Source organism: Phalangium opilio, unplaced genomic scaffold, assembly GCF_054372755.1.
Source record: "Phalangium opilio isolate 3A_F unplaced genomic scaffold, DU_Popi_V2 ptg000209l_1, whole genome shotgun sequence".
In the NCBI taxonomy this organism is placed as follows: Eukaryota; Metazoa; Arthropoda; class Arachnida; order Opiliones; family Phalangiidae; genus Phalangium; species Phalangium opilio.
Window position 1 is genome coordinate 13,233,821 of NW_028324217.1, and position 14,949 is coordinate 13,248,769.

The 14,949-nt window shown below is 37.6% G+C and overlaps 27 pseudogenes; all 27 read left to right on the forward strand.

Moving 5' to 3' along the window:
* The first annotated feature begins 1,204 nt into the window (after window positions 1-1,204).
* LOC149620335 (5S ribosomal RNA) lies at window positions 1,205-1,323 on the forward strand (annotated as a pseudogene).
* Window positions 1,324-1,907: 584 nt separating this feature from the next.
* LOC149620336 (5S ribosomal RNA) lies at window positions 1,908-2,010 on the forward strand (annotated as a pseudogene).
* A 119-nt stretch (window positions 2,011-2,129) lies between these two features.
* Window positions 2,130-2,248, forward strand: LOC149620337 (5S ribosomal RNA; annotated as a pseudogene).
* Window positions 2,249-2,836: 588 nt separating this feature from the next.
* On the forward strand, window positions 2,837-2,955 carry LOC149620338 (5S ribosomal RNA; annotated as a pseudogene).
* Window positions 2,956-3,570: 615 nt separating this feature from the next.
* Window positions 3,571-3,689, forward strand: LOC149620339 (5S ribosomal RNA; annotated as a pseudogene).
* Window positions 3,690-4,273: 584 nt separating this feature from the next.
* Window positions 4,274-4,392, forward strand: LOC149620340 (5S ribosomal RNA; annotated as a pseudogene).
* A 616-nt stretch (window positions 4,393-5,008) lies between these two features.
* LOC149620341 (5S ribosomal RNA) lies at window positions 5,009-5,111 on the forward strand (annotated as a pseudogene).
* A 119-nt stretch (window positions 5,112-5,230) lies between these two features.
* Window positions 5,231-5,349, forward strand: LOC149620342 (5S ribosomal RNA; annotated as a pseudogene).
* Window positions 5,350-5,935: 586 nt separating this feature from the next.
* Window positions 5,936-6,054, forward strand: LOC149620343 (5S ribosomal RNA; annotated as a pseudogene).
* Window positions 6,055-6,190: 136 nt separating this feature from the next.
* LOC149620344 (5S ribosomal RNA) lies at window positions 6,191-6,309 on the forward strand (annotated as a pseudogene).
* Window positions 6,310-6,671: 362 nt separating this feature from the next.
* Window positions 6,672-6,790, forward strand: LOC149620345 (5S ribosomal RNA; annotated as a pseudogene).
* Window positions 6,791-6,927: 137 nt separating this feature from the next.
* Window positions 6,928-7,046, forward strand: LOC149620346 (5S ribosomal RNA; annotated as a pseudogene).
* A 362-nt stretch (window positions 7,047-7,408) lies between these two features.
* Window positions 7,409-7,527, forward strand: LOC149620347 (5S ribosomal RNA; annotated as a pseudogene).
* Window positions 7,528-7,664: 137 nt separating this feature from the next.
* On the forward strand, window positions 7,665-7,783 carry LOC149620348 (5S ribosomal RNA; annotated as a pseudogene).
* A 137-nt stretch (window positions 7,784-7,920) lies between these two features.
* LOC149620349 (5S ribosomal RNA) lies at window positions 7,921-8,023 on the forward strand (annotated as a pseudogene).
* Window positions 8,024-8,385: 362 nt separating this feature from the next.
* Window positions 8,386-8,504, forward strand: LOC149620350 (5S ribosomal RNA; annotated as a pseudogene).
* Window positions 8,505-8,866: 362 nt separating this feature from the next.
* LOC149620351 (5S ribosomal RNA) lies at window positions 8,867-8,985 on the forward strand (annotated as a pseudogene).
* Window positions 8,986-9,120: 135 nt separating this feature from the next.
* On the forward strand, window positions 9,121-9,239 carry LOC149620352 (5S ribosomal RNA; annotated as a pseudogene).
* Window positions 9,240-9,376: 137 nt separating this feature from the next.
* On the forward strand, window positions 9,377-9,495 carry LOC149620353 (5S ribosomal RNA; annotated as a pseudogene).
* A 135-nt stretch (window positions 9,496-9,630) lies between these two features.
* LOC149620354 (5S ribosomal RNA) lies at window positions 9,631-9,749 on the forward strand (annotated as a pseudogene).
* A 137-nt stretch (window positions 9,750-9,886) lies between these two features.
* Window positions 9,887-10,005, forward strand: LOC149620355 (5S ribosomal RNA; annotated as a pseudogene).
* Window positions 10,006-10,366: 361 nt separating this feature from the next.
* On the forward strand, window positions 10,367-10,485 carry LOC149620356 (5S ribosomal RNA; annotated as a pseudogene).
* A 135-nt stretch (window positions 10,486-10,620) lies between these two features.
* On the forward strand, window positions 10,621-10,739 carry LOC149620357 (5S ribosomal RNA; annotated as a pseudogene).
* A 1,676-nt stretch (window positions 10,740-12,415) lies between these two features.
* LOC149620358 (5S ribosomal RNA) lies at window positions 12,416-12,534 on the forward strand (annotated as a pseudogene).
* Window positions 12,535-13,122: 588 nt separating this feature from the next.
* On the forward strand, window positions 13,123-13,241 carry LOC149620359 (5S ribosomal RNA; annotated as a pseudogene).
* A 615-nt stretch (window positions 13,242-13,856) lies between these two features.
* LOC149620360 (5S ribosomal RNA) lies at window positions 13,857-13,975 on the forward strand (annotated as a pseudogene).
* A 584-nt stretch (window positions 13,976-14,559) lies between these two features.
* Window positions 14,560-14,678, forward strand: LOC149620361 (5S ribosomal RNA; annotated as a pseudogene).
* The last annotated feature ends 271 nt before the right edge of the window (window positions 14,679-14,949 follow it).

Consider the following 14,949-nt stretch of genomic DNA (forward strand, 5'->3'; position numbering starts at 1 on the left):
AAACCTCCAACTCCTTCCAACTCCAAGGCAATGCACAACAATGACTCCAATTCCTCCCAATGCCATAATCAAAAGTTTCAACTCCGCAGAGCTCCGCCAAGCGAAATGTAAAACTCCTCCCAACTCCTTCCATGAAAATTAAAATTTCTTAAACTCCTCCCAACTCCTTCCATGAAAATTAAAATTTCTTAAACTCCTCCCAACTCCTTCCATGAAAATTAAAATTTCTTAAACTCCTCCCAACTCCTTCCATGAAAATTAAAATTTATTAAACTCCTCCCAACTCCTTCCATGAAAATAAAAATTTATTAAACTCCTCCCAACTCCTTCCATGAAAATTAAAATTTCTTAAACTCCTTCTAACTTCGTCCATTAAAACCTTTCTATTTTCTAGTCTTTGGCAGATTTCTTTACTTTTAGAATTGAAAAAATAGAAAGTTCAAGTAAAACGTGTAGCTCATTAGTTTTCTTTCAAATTTGGCCTGAGATTGATACCACGAGTGCTTATAAATTATCATTTTCAAATAGCTATTTAATTAAAATCGGACTGATTCGCTTCTCAAATGCTATTTTGAAGGACAAGGCCACGAACTTCACGAATCAAGAAATACTAACACTAGAGTCCATTCTGTTATTAGTTTTGCCTGCCAATATGCCTTACTTTAATATGCCTCAAAGCTAGAAAGGAGACTCTTGTCAATGGGTTTAAGAGAAAAGGAAAGCGCCCGCGGCCCCATTGTGTGAGAGACTCACTGAGGGGACGTGTCACGTGGGGTTACAGGTGAAAAAAGAATTTCATACGAAGCTTCTGAAGACAAACAACGCTAAAGACCGCTTTTAAATTGGACCCCTACCACACCAGACTTAAGTTTTCCAACTCCTTAGATTTCCATGTTTTAAGATAATTTTCCATTGCCTCCCAACTCCGCACACAAAAACTTCCACTGCCACCCAACTCCAATTTTATCTCAGAAAAACATTTCCAACTCCCGGAGTTCCCATCGCTTAAACGCGGAACCCAGCGGGTTTCGGAGTTCTTCCACGGAGTTGCAGCTCTCTACTTGGGAACACAGCGTGCCGTTGGCTTTTTCACTTTTGTTTCCTCTTAAATTCCACCAGATATGAAAAAACAAGCATATCTTTTTTTGTTATTGTTTTATAAAGATGAAAGTTAATTAAATTAAAATTATTAACTGAGACTCTCGGCAACGGCCTTCTCACGCTGAATACATCGGTTATCGTCCGATCACCGAAGTTATGCAGCGTCGAGCGCAGTCAGCACTTGGGAGGGAGACCACTTAGGAACACTGCGTGCCGTTGGCTTTTTCAATTTTTTTCCTCTTTTAAATTCCAATAGATATAAAAAAAGCAAACATATTTTCTTTTTGTTATTGTTTTAAAAAGATGAAGGTTAATTTGTCTCACTTAATTTAAATTCGAATTATTAACTAGCACTCTCGGCAACGGCCATATCACGCTGAAAACACCGGTTCTAGTCCAATCACCGAAGTTAAGCAGCGTCGAGCGCAGTCAGTACTTGGGAACACTGCGTGACGTTGGCTTTTGCACTTTTATTTCCTCTTTTAAATTCCACCAGATATGAAAAAAGCAAACATATCTTCTTTTTGATATTGTTTTATAAAGATAAAGGTTAATTTAAATTCGAATTATTAACTAGCACTCTCCGCAACGACAATATCACACTGAAAACACCGGTTCTCGTCCGATCACCTAAGCTAAGCATCGTCGTGCGCAGTCAGTACTTGGGAACACTGAGTTTCGTTGGCTTTTTCACCTTTGTTTCCTCTTAAATTCCACCAGATATGAAAAAACAAACATATCTTCTTTTTGTTATTGTTTTATAAAGATGAAGGTTAATTAAATTCAAATTATTAACTAGCACTCTTGGCAACGGCCATATCACGCTGAAAACACCGGTTCTCGTCCGATCACCGAAGTTAAGCAGCGTCGAGCGCAGTCAGTACTTGGGAACACTGCGTGCCGTTGGCTTTTTCACTTTTGTTTCCTCTTAAATTCCACCAGATATGAAAAAACAAGCATATCTTCTTTTTGTTATTGTTTTATAAAGATGAAGGTTAATTAAATTAAAATTATTAACTGAGACTCTCGGCATCGGCCATATCACGCTGAATACACCGGTTATCGTCCGATCACCGAAGTTAAGCAGCGTCGAGCGCAGTCAGCACTTGGGAGGGAGACCACTTAGGAACACTGCGTGCCGTTGGCTTTTTCAATTTTTTTCCTCCTTTAAATTCCAATAGATATGAAAAAAGCAAACATATTTTCTTTTTGTTATTGTTTTAAAAAGATGAAGGTTAATTTGTCTCACTTAATTTAAATTCGAATTATTAACTAGCACTCTCGGACACGGCCATATCACGCTGAAAACACCGGTTCTAGTCCAATCACCGAAGTTAAGCAGCGTCGAGCGCAGTCAGTACTTGGGAACACTGCGTGACGTTGGCTTTTGCACTTTTATTTCCTCTTTTAAATTCCACCAGATATGAAAAAAGCAAACATATCTTCTTTTTGATATTGTTTTATAAAGATGAAGGTTAATTTAAATTCGAATTATTAACTAGCACTCTCCGCAACGACAATATCACACTGAAAACACCGGTTCTCGTCCGATCACCGAAGTTAAGCAGCGTCGAGCGCAGTCAGTACTTGGGAACACTGCGTGACGTTGGCTTTTGCACTTTTATTTCCTCTTTTAAATTCCACCAGATATGAAAAAAGCAAACATATCTTCTTTTTGATATTGTTTTATAAAGATGAAGGTTAATTTAAATTCGAATTATTAACTAGCACTCTCCGCAACGACAATATCACACTGAAAACACCGGTTCTCGTCCGATCACCGAAGTTAAGCATCGTCGAGCGCAGTCAGTACTTGGGAGGGAGACCACTTAGCAACACTGCGTGCCGTTGGCTTTCTCACTTTTTTTCCACTTTTAAATTTTAATAGATTTGAAAAAAGCAAACAATTTTTCTTTTTGTTATTGTTTTAAAAAGATGAAGGTTAATTTGTCTCACTTAATTTAAATTCGAATTATTACCTAGCACTCTCCGCAACGGCCATATCACACTGAAAACACCGGTTCTCGTCCGATCACCGAAGTTAAGTATCGTCGAGCGCAGTCAGTACTTGGAAACACTGCGTGCCGTTGGCTTTTTCAATTTTTTTCCTCTTTTAAATTCCAATAGATATGAAAAAAGCAAACATATTTTCTTTTTTTTATTGTTTTAAAAAGATGAAGGTTAATTTGTCTCACTTAATTTTAATTCGAATTATTAACTAGCACTCTCGGCAACGGCCATATCACGCTGAAAACACCGGTTCTAGTCCAATCACCGAAGTTAAGCAGTGTCGAGCGCAGTCAGTACTTGGGAACACTGCGTGACGTTGGCTTTTGCACTTTTATTTCCTCTTTTAATTTCCACCAGATATGAAAAAAGCAAACATATCTTCTTTTTGATATTGTTTTATAAAGATGAAGGTTAATTTGTCTCACTTAATTTAAATTCGAATTATTAACTAGCACTCTCCGCAACGACAATATCACACTGAAAACACCGGTTCTCGTCCGATCACCGAAGTTAAGCATCGTCGAGCGCAGTCAGTACTTGGGAGGGAGACCACTTAGCAACACTGCGTGCCGTTGGCTTTCTCACTTTTTTTCCACTTTTAAATTTTAATAGATTTGAAAAAAGCAAACAATTGTTCTTTTTGTTATTGTTTTAAAAAGATGAAGGTTAATTTGTCTCACTTAATTTAAATTCGAATTATTACCTAGCACTCTCCGCAACGGCCATATCACACTGAAAACACCGGTTCTCGTCCGATCACCGAAGTTAAGCATCGTCGAGCGCAGTCAGTACTTGGAAACACTGCGTGACGTTGGCTTTTGCACTTTTATTTCCTCTTTTAAATTCCACCAGATATGAAAAAAGCAAACATATCTTCTTTTTGATATTGTTTTATAAAGATGAAGGTTAATTTAAATTCGAATTATTAACTAGCACTCTCCGCAACGACAATATCACACTGAAAACACCGGTTCTCGTCCGATCACCGAAGCTAAGCATCGTCGTGCGCAGTCAGTACTTGGGAACACTGAGTTCCGTTGGCTTTTTCACCTTTGTTTCCTCTTAAATTCCACCAGATATGAAAAAACAAACATATCTTCTTTTTGTTATTGTTTTATAAAAATGAAGATTAATTAAATTAAAATTATTAACTGAGACTCTCGGCAACGGCCATATCACGCTGAATACATCGGTTATCGTCCGATCACCGAAGTTAAGCAGCGTCGAGCGCAGTCAGCACTTGGGAGGGAGACCACTTAGGAACACTGCGTGCCGTTGGCTTTTTCAATTTTTTTCCTCTTTTAAATTCCAATAGATATGAAAAAAGCAAACATATTTTCTTTTTGTTATTGTTTTAACAAGATGAAGGTTAATTTGTCTCACTTAATTTAAATTCGAATTATTAACTAGCACTTTCGGACACGGCCATATCACGCTAAAACACCGGTTCTAGTCCAATCACCGAAGTTAAGCAGCGTCGAGCGCAGTCAGTACTTGGGAACACTGCGTGACGTTGGCTTTTGCACTTTTATTTCCTCTTTTAAATTCCACCAGATATGAAAAAAGCAAACATATCTTCTTTTTGATATTGTTTTATAAAGATGAAGGTTAATTTAAATTCGAATTATTAACTAGCACTCTCCGCAACGACAATATCACACTGAAAACACCGGTTCTTTTCCGATCACCGAAGTTAAGCATCGTCGAGCGCAGTCAGTACTTGGGAGGGAGACCACTTAGCAACACTGCGTGCCGTTGGCTTTCTCACTTTTTTTCCACTTTTAAATTTTAATAGATATGAAAAAAGGAAACAATTTTTCTTTTTGTTATTGTTTTAAAAAGATGAAGGTTAATTTGTCTCACTTAATTTAAATTCGAATTATTAACTAGCACTCTCGGCAACGGCCATATCACGCTGAAAACACCGGTTCTCGTCCGACCACCGAAGTTAAGCAGCGTCGAGCGCAGTCTGTACTTATGAACACTGCATGCCGTTGGCTTTTTCACTTTTGCTTCCTCTGAAATTCCACCAGATATGAAAAAACAAGCATACCTTCTTTTCGTTACTGTTTTATAAAGATGAAGGTTAATTTAATTCAAATTATTAACTAGCACTCTTGGCAACGGCCATATCACGCTGAATACACCGGTTCTCGTCCGATCACCGAAGTTAAGCAGCTTCGATCGCAGTCAGTAATTGGGAGGGAGACCACTTAGGAACACTGCGTGCCGTTGGCTTTTTCACTTTTTTTCCTCTTTTAAATTCCAATAGATATGAAAAAAGCAAACATATTTTCTTTTTGTTATTGTTTTAAAAAGATGAAGGTTAATTTGTCTAAATTAATTTAAATTCGAATTATTAACTAGCACTCTCGGCAACGGCCATATCGCGCAGAAAACACCGGTTCTAGTCCGAACACCGAAGTTAAGCAGGGTCGAGCGGAGTCAGTACTTGGAAACACTGCGCGAAGTTGGCTTTTTCACTTTTACTTCCTCTTTTAAATTCCACCAGATATGAAAGAAGCAAACATATCGTATTTTTGATATTGTTTTATAAAGATGAAGGTTAATTAAATTCAAATTATTAAATAGCACTCTCGGCAACAGCCATATCACGCTGAAAACACCGTTTCTCGTCCGATCACCGAAGTTAAGCAGCGTCGAGCGCAGTCAGTACTTTTGAACACTGCGTGCCTTTGGCTTTTTCCTTTTTGTTTCCTTTTTTAAATTCCACCAGATATGAAAAAAGCAAACATATCTTCTTTTTGATATTGTTTTATAAAGATGAAGGATAATTAAATTCAAATTATTAAATAGCACTCTCGGCAACGGCCATATCACGCTGAAAACACCGTTTCTCGTCCGATCACCGAAGTTAAGCAGCGTCGAGCGCAGTCAGTACTTGGGAGGGAGACCACTTAGGAACACTGCGTGCCGTTGGCTTTTTCACTTTTTTTTCCTCTTTTAAATTTTAATAGATATGAAAAAAGCAAACGTGTTTCTTTTTATTAATGTTTTAAAAAGATGAAGGTTAATTTGTCTCACTTAACTTAAATTCGAATTATTAACTAGCACTCTGCGCAACAGCCATATCACGCTGAAAACACCGGTTCTCGTCAGATCACCGAAGTTAAGCAGCATCGAGCGCAGTCAGTACTTCGGAGGGAGACCACTTAGGAACAAGGCGTGCCGTTGGCTTTTTCACTTATTTTTCCTCTTTTAAATTTTAATAGATATGAAAAAAGCAAACATGTTATCTTTTTGTTATTGTTTTAAAAAAATGAAGGTTAATTTGTCTCACTTAATTTAAATTCGAATTATTAACTAGCGCTCTCGGCAACGACCATATCACGCTAAAAACACCGGTTCTCGTCCGATCACCGAAGTTAAGCAGCGTCGAGCGCAGTCAGTACTTTTGAACACTGCGTGCCTTTGGCTTTTTCCTTTTTGTTTCCTTTTTTAAATTCCACCAGATATGAAAAAAGCAAACATATCTTCTTTTTGATATGGTTTTATAAAGATAAAGGTTAATTAAATTCAAATTATTAAATAGCACTCTCGGCAACGGCCATATCACGCTGAAAACACCGTTTCTCGTCCGATCACCGAAGTTAAGCAGCGTCGAGCGCAGTCAGTACTTGGGAGGGAGACCACTTAGGAACACTGCGTGCCGTTGGCTTTTTCACTTATTTTTCCTCTTTTAAATTTTAATAGATATGAAAAAAGCAAATATGTTATCTTTTTGTTATTGTTTTAAAATAATGAAGGTTAATTTGTCTAACTTAATTTAAATTTGAATTATTAACTAGCACTCTCGGCAACAGCCATATCACGCTGAAAACACCGGTTCTCGTCCGATCACTGAAGTTAAGCAGCATCGAACGCAGTCAGTACTTCGGAGGGAGACCACTTAGGAACAAGGCGTGCCGTTGGCTTTTTCACTTTTTTTTCCTCTTTTAAATTTTAATAGATATGAAAAAAGCAAACATGTTATCTTTTCGTTATTGTTTTAAAAAAATGAAGGTTAATTTGTCTCACTTAATTTAAATTCGAATTATTAACTAGCGCTCTCGGCAACGACCATATCACGCTAAAAACACCGTTTCTCGTCCGATCACCGAAGTTAAGCAGCGTCGAGCGCAGTCTGTACTTTTGAACACTGCGTGCCTTTGGCTTTTTCCTTTTTGTTTCCTTTTTTAAATTCCACCAGATATGAAAAAAGCAAATATATCTTCTTTTTGATATTGTTTTATAAAGATAAAGGTTAATTAAATTCAAATTATTAAATAGCACTCACGGCAACGGCCATATCACGCTGAAAACACCGTTTCTCGTCCGATCACCGAAGTTAAGCAGCGTAGAGCGCAGTCAGTACTTGGGAGGGAGACCACTTAGGAACACTGCGTGCCGTTGGCTTCTTCACTTATTTTTCCTCTTTTAAATTTTAATAGAAATGAAAAAAGCAAATATGTTATCTTTTTGTTATTGTTTTAAAAAAATGAAGGTTAATTTGTCTCACTTAATTTAAATTCGAATTATTAACTAGCACTCACTGCAACAGCCATATCACGCTGAAAACACCGGTTCTCGTCCGATCACTGAAGTTAAGCAGCATCGAGCGCAGTCAGTACTTCGGAGGGAAACCACTTAGGAACAAGGCGTGCCGTTGGCTTTTTCACTTTTTTTTCCTCTTTTAAATTTAAATAGATATGAAAAAAGCAAACATGTTATCTTTTTGTTATTGTTTTAAAAAAATGAAGGTTAATTTGTCTCACTTAATTTAAATTCGAATTATTAACTAGCGCTCTCGGCAACGGCCATATCACGCTAAAAACACCGGTTCTCGTCCGATCACCGAAGTTAAGCACCGTCGAGCGCAGTCAGTACTTTTGAACACTGCGTGCCGTTGGCTTTTTCCTTTTTGTTTCCTTTTTTAAATTCCACCAGATATGAAAAAAGCAAACATATCTTCTTTTTGTTATTGTTTTAAAAACATGAAGGTTAATTTGCCTCACTTAATTTAAATTCGAATTATTAACTAGCACTCTCGGCAACGGCCATATCGCGCTGAAAACACCGGTTCTAGTCCGATCACCGAAGTTAAGCAGCGTCGAGCGGACTCAGTACTTGGAAACACTGCGCGAAGTTGGCTTTTTCACTTTTATTTCCTCTTTTAAATTCCACCAGATATGAAAAAAGCAAACATATCTTATTTTTGATATGGTTTTATAAAGATGAAGGTTAATTAAATTCAAATTATTAAATAGCACTCTCGGCAACGGCCATATCACGCTGAAAACACCGTTTCTCGTCCGATCACCGAAGTTAAGCAGCGTAGATCGCAGTCAGTACTTGGGAGGGAGACCACTTAGGAACACTGCGTGCCGTTGGCTTTTTCACTTTTTTTTCCTCTTTTAAATTCCAATAGATATGAAAAAAGCAAACATATTTTCTTTTTGTTATTGTTTTAAAAAGATGAAGGTTAATTTGTCTAACTTAATTTAAATTCGAATTATTAACTAGCACTCTCGGCAACGGCCATATCGCGCTGAAAACACCGGTTCTAGTCCGATCACCGAAGTTAAGCAGAGTCGAGCGGAGTCAGTACTTGGAAACACTGCGCGAAGTTGGCTTTTTCACTTTTATTTCCTCTTTTAAATTCCACCAGATATGAAAAAAGCAAACATATCTTATTTTTGATATTGTTTTATAAAGATGATGGTTAATTAAATTCAAATTATTAAATAGCACTCTCGGCAACGGCAATATCACGCTGAAAACACCGTTTCTCGTCCGATCACCGAAGTTAAGCAGCGTCGAGCGCAGTCAGTACTTGGGAGGGAGACCACTTAGGAACACTGCGTGCCGTTGGCTTTTTCACTTTTTTTTCCTCTTTTAAATTTTAATAGATATGAAAAAGCAAACATGTTTCTTTTTATTAATGTTTTAAAAAGATGAAGGTTAATTTGTCTCACTTAACTTAAATTCGAATTATTAACTAGCACTCTCGGCAACAGCCATATAACGCTGAAAACACCGGTTCTCGTCCGATCACCGAAGTTAAGCAGCATCGAGCGCAGTCAGTACTTCGGAGGGAGACCACTTAGGAACAAGGCGTGCCGTTGGCTTTTTCACTTATTTTTCCTCTTTTAAATTTTAATAGATATGAAAAAAGCAAACATGTTATCTTTTTGTTATTGTTTTAAAAAAATGAAGGTTAATTTGTCTCACTTAATTTAAATTCGAATTTTTAACTAGCGCTCTCGGCAACGACCATATCACGCTAAAAACACCGGTTCTCGTCCGATCACCGAAGTTAAGCAGCGTCGAGCGCAGTCAGTACTTGGGAGGGAGACCACTTAGGAACACTGCGTGCCGTTGGCTTTTTCACTTTTTTTTCCTCTTTTAAATTTTAATAGATATGAAAAAGCAAACATGTTTCTTTTTATTAATGTTTTAAAAAGATGAAGGTTAATTTGTCTCACTTAACTTAAATTCGAATTATTAACTAGCACTCTCGGCAACAGCCGTATAACGCTGAAAACACCGTTTCTCGTCCGATCACCGAAGTTAAGCAGCGTAGAGCGCAGTCAGTACTTGGGAGGGAGACCACTTAGGAACACTGCGTGCCGTTGGCTTCTTCACTTATTTTTCCTCTTTTAAATTTTAATAGATATGAAAAAAGCAAATATGTTATCTTTTTGTTATTGTTTTAAAAAAATGAAGGTTAATTTGTCTCACTTAATTTAAATTCGAATTATTCACTAGCACTCACTGCAACAGCCATATCACGCTGAAAACACCGGTTCTCGTCCGATCACTGAAGTTAAGCAGCATCGAGCGCAGTCAGTATTTCGGAGGGAAACCACTTAGGAACAAGGCGTGCCGTTGGCTTTTTCACTTTTTTTTCCTCTTTTAATATTTAATAGATATGAAAAAAGCAAACATGTTATCTTTTTGTTATTGTTTTAAAAACATGAAGGTTAATTTGCCTCACTTAATTTAAATTCGAATTTTAACTAGCACTCTCGGCAACGGCCATATCGCGCTGAAAACACCGGTTCTAGTCCGTTCACCGAAGTTAAGCAGCGTCGAGCGGAGTCAGTACTTGGAAACACTGCGCGAAGTTGGCTTTTTCACTTTTATTTCCTCTTTTAAATTCCACCAGATATGAAAAAAGCAAACATATCTTATTTTTGATATGGTTTTATAAAGATGAAGGTTAATTAAATTCAAATTATTAAAAAGCACTCTCGGCAACGGCCATATCACGCTGAAAACACCGTTTCTCGTCCGATCACCGAAGTTAAGCAACGTCGAGCGCAGTCAGTACTTGGGAGGGAGACCACTTAGGAACACTGCGTGCCGTTGGCTTTTTCACTTTTTTTTCCTCTTTTAAATTTTAATAGATATGAAAAAGCAAACATGTTTCTTTTTATTAATGTTTTAAAAAGATGAAGGTTAATTTGTCTCACTTAACTTAAATTCGAATTATTAACTAGCACTCTCGGCAACAGCCATATAACGCTGAAAACACCGGTTCTCGTCCGATCACCGAAGTTAAGCAGCATCGAGCGCAGTCAGTACTTCGGAGGGAGACCACTTAGGAACAAGGCGTGCCGTTGGCTTTTTCACTTTTTTTTCCTCTTTTAAATTTTAATAGATATGAAAAAAGCAAACATGTTATCTTTTCGTTATTGTTTTAAAAAAAATGAAGGTTAATTTGTCTCACTTAATTTAAATTCGAATTATTAACTAGCGCTCTCGGCAACGACCATATCACGCTAAAAACACCGTTTCTCGTCCGATCACCGAAGTTAAGCAGCGTCGAGCGCAGTCTGTACTTTTGAACACTGCGTGCCTTTGGCTTTTTCCTTTTTGTTTCCTTTTTTAAATTCCACCAGATATGAAAAAAGCAAATATATCTTCTTTTTGATATTGTTTTATAAAGATAAAGGTTAATTAAATTCAAATTATTAAATAGCACTCTCGGCAACGGCCATATCACACTGAAAACACCGGTTCTCGTCCGATCACCGAAGCTAAGCAGCGTCGAGCGCAGTCAGTACTTGGGAATAGAGAGCTGCAAAATGAAAATATAAACCTCCAACTCCTTCCAACTCCAAGGCAATGCACAACAATGACTCCAATTCCTCCCAATGCCATAATCAAAAGTTTCAACTCCGCAGAGCTCCGCCAAGCGAAATGTAAAACTCCTCCCAACTCCTTCCATGAAAATTAAAATTTCTTAAACTCCTCCCAACTCCTTCCATGAAAATTAAAATTTCTTAAACTCCTCCCAACTCCTTCCATGAAAATTAAAATTTCTTAAACTCCTCCCAACTCCTTCCATGAAAATTAAAATTTATTAAACTCCTCCCAACTCCTTCCATGAAAATAAAAATTTATTAAACTCCTCCCAACTCCTTCCATGAAAATTAAAATTTCTTAAACTCCTTCTAACTTCGTCCATTAAAACCTTTCTATTTTCTAGTCTTTGGCAGATTTCTTTACTTTTAGAATTGAAAAAATAGAAAGTTCAAGTAAAACGTGTAGCTCATTAGTTTTCTTTCAAATTTGGCCTGAGATTGATACCACGAGTGCTTATAAATTATCATTTTCAAATAGCTATTTAATTAAAATCGGACTGATTCGCTTCTCAAATGCTATTTTGAAGGACAAGGCCACGAACTTCACGAATCAAGAAATACTAACACTAGAGTCCATTCTGTTATTAGTTTTGCCTGCCAATATGCCTTACTTTAATATGCCTCAAAGCTAGAAAGGAGACTCTTGTCAATGGGTTTAAGAGAAAAGGAAAGCGCCCGCGGCCCCATTGTGTGAGAGACTCACTGAGGGGACGTGTCACGTGGGGTTACAGGTGAAAAAAGAATTTCATACGAAGCTTCTGAAGACAAACAACGCTAAAGACCGCTTTTAAATTGGACCCCTACCACACCAGACTTAAGTTTTCCAACTCCTTAGATTTCCATGTTTTAAGATAATTTTCCATTGCCTCCCAACTCCGCACACAAAAACTTCCACTGCCACCCAACTCCAATTTTATCTCAGAAAAACATTTCCAACTCCCGGAGTTCCCATCGCTTAAACGCGGAACCCAGCGGGTTTCGGAGTTCTTCCACGGAGTTGCAGCTCTCTACTTGGGAACACAGCGTGCCGTTGGCTTTTTCACTTTTGTTTCCTCTTAAATTCCACCAGATATGAAAAAACAAGCATATCTTTTTTTGTTATTGTTTTATAAAGATGAAAGTTAATTAAATTAAAATTATTAACTGAGACTCTCGGCAACGGCCTTCTCACGCTGAATACATCGGTTATCGTCCGATCACCGAAGTTATGCAGCGTCGAGCGCAGTCAGCACTTGGGAGGGAGACCACTTAGGAACACTGCGTGCCGTTGGCTTTTTCAATTTTTTTCCTCTTTTAAATTCCAATAGATATAAAAAAAGCAAACATATTTTCTTTTTGTTATTGTTTTAAAAAGATGAAGGTTAATTTGTCTCACTTAATTTAAATTCGAATTATTAACTAGCACTCTCGGACACGGCCATATCACGCTGAAAACACCGGTTCTAGTCCAATCACCGAAGTTAAGCAGCGTCGAGCGCAGTCAGTACTTGGGAACACTGCGTGACGTTGGCTTTTGCACTTTTATTTCCTCTTTTAAATTCCACCAGATATGAAAAAAGCAAACATATCTTCTTTTTGATATTGTTTTATAAAGATGAAGGTTAATTTAAATTCGAATTATTAACTAGCACTCTCCGCAACGACAATATCACACTGAAAACACCGGTTCTCGTCCGATCACCGAAGTTAAGCAGCGTCGAGCGCAGTCAGTACTTGGGAACACTGCGTGACGTTGGCTTTTGCACTTTTATTTCCTCTTTTAAATTCCACCAGATATGAAAAAAGCAAACATATCTTCTTTTTGATATTGTTTTATAAAGATGAAGGTTAATTTAAATTCGAATTATTAACTAGCACTCTCCGCAACGACAATATCACACTGAAAACACCGGTTCTCGTCCGATCACCGAAGTTAAGCATCGTCGAGCGCAGTCAGTACTTGGGAGGGAGACCACTTAGCAACACTGCGTGCCGTTGGCTTTCTCACTTTTTTTCCACTTTTAAATTTTAATAGATTTGAAAAAAGCAAACAATTTTTCTTTTTGTTATTGTTTTAAAAAGATGAAGGTTAATTTGTCTCACTTAATTTAAATTCGAATTATTACCTAGCACTCTCCGCAACGGCCATATCACACTGAAAACACCGGTTCTCGTCCGATCACCGAAGTTAAGTATCGTCGAGCGCAGTCAGTACTTGGAAACACTGCGTGCCGTTGGCTTTTTCAATTTTTTTCCTCTTTTAAATTCCAATAGATATGAAAAAAGCAAACATATTTTCTTTTTTTTATTGTTTTAAAAAGATGAAGGTTAATTTGTCTCACTTAATTTTAATTCGAATTATTAACTAGCACTCTCGGCAACGGCCATATCACGCTGAAAACACCGGTTCTAGTCCAATCACCGAAGTTAAGCAGTGTCGAGCGCAGTCAGTACTTGGGAACACTGCGTGACGTTGGCTTTTGCACTTTTATTTCCTCTTTTAATTTCCACCAGATATGAAAAAAGCAAACATATCTTCTTTTTGATATTGTTTTATAAAGATGAAGGTTAATTTGTCTCACTTAATTTAAATTCGAATTATTAACTAGCACTCTCCGCAACGACAATATCACACTGAAAACACCGGTTCTCGTCCGATCACCGAAGTTAAGCATCGTCGAGCGCAGTCAGTACTTGGGAGGGAGACCACTTAGCAACACTGCGTGCCGTTGGCTTTCTCACTTTTTTTCCACTTTTAAATTTTAATAGATTTGAAAAAAGCAAACAATTTTTCTTTTTGTTATTGTTTTAAAAAGATGAAGGTTAATTTGTCTCACTTAATTTAAATTCGAATTATTACCTAGCACTCTCCGCAACGGCCATATCACACTGAAAACACCGGTTCTCGTCCGATCACCGAAGTTAAGCATCGTCGAGCGCAGTCAGTACTTGGAAACACTGCGTGACGTTGGCTTTTGCACTTTTATTTCCTCTTTTAAATTCCACCAGATATGAAAAAAGCAAACATATCTTCTTTTTGATATTGTTTTATAAAGATGAAGGTTAATTTAAATTCGAATTATTAACTAGCACTCTCCGCAACGACAATATCACACTGAAAACACCGGTTCTCGTCCGATCACCGAAGCTAAGCATCGTCGTGCGCAGTCAGTACTTGGGAACACTGAGTTCCGTTGGCTTTTTCACCTTTGTTTCCTCTTAAATTCCACCAGATATGAAAAAACAAACATATCTTCTTTTTGTTATTGTTTTATAAAAATGAAGATTAATTAAATTAAAATTATTAACTGAGACTCTCGGCAACGGCCATATCACGCTGAATACATCGGTTATCGTCCGATCACCGAAGTTAAGCAGCGTCGAGCGCAGTCAGCACTTGGGAGGGAGACCACTTAGGAACACTGCGTGCCGTTGGCTTTTTCAATTTTTTTCCTCTTTTAAATTCCAATAGATATGAAAAAAGCAAACATATTTTCTTTTTGTTATTGTTTTAACAAGATGAAGGTTAACTTGTCTCACTTAATTTAAATTCGAATTATTAACTAGCACTTTCGGACACGGCCATATCACGCTAAAACACCGGTTCTAGTCCAATCACCGAAGTTAAGCAGCGTCGAGCGCAGTCAGTACTTGGGAACACTGCGTGACGTTGGCTTTTGCACTTTTATTTCCTCTTTTAAATTCCACC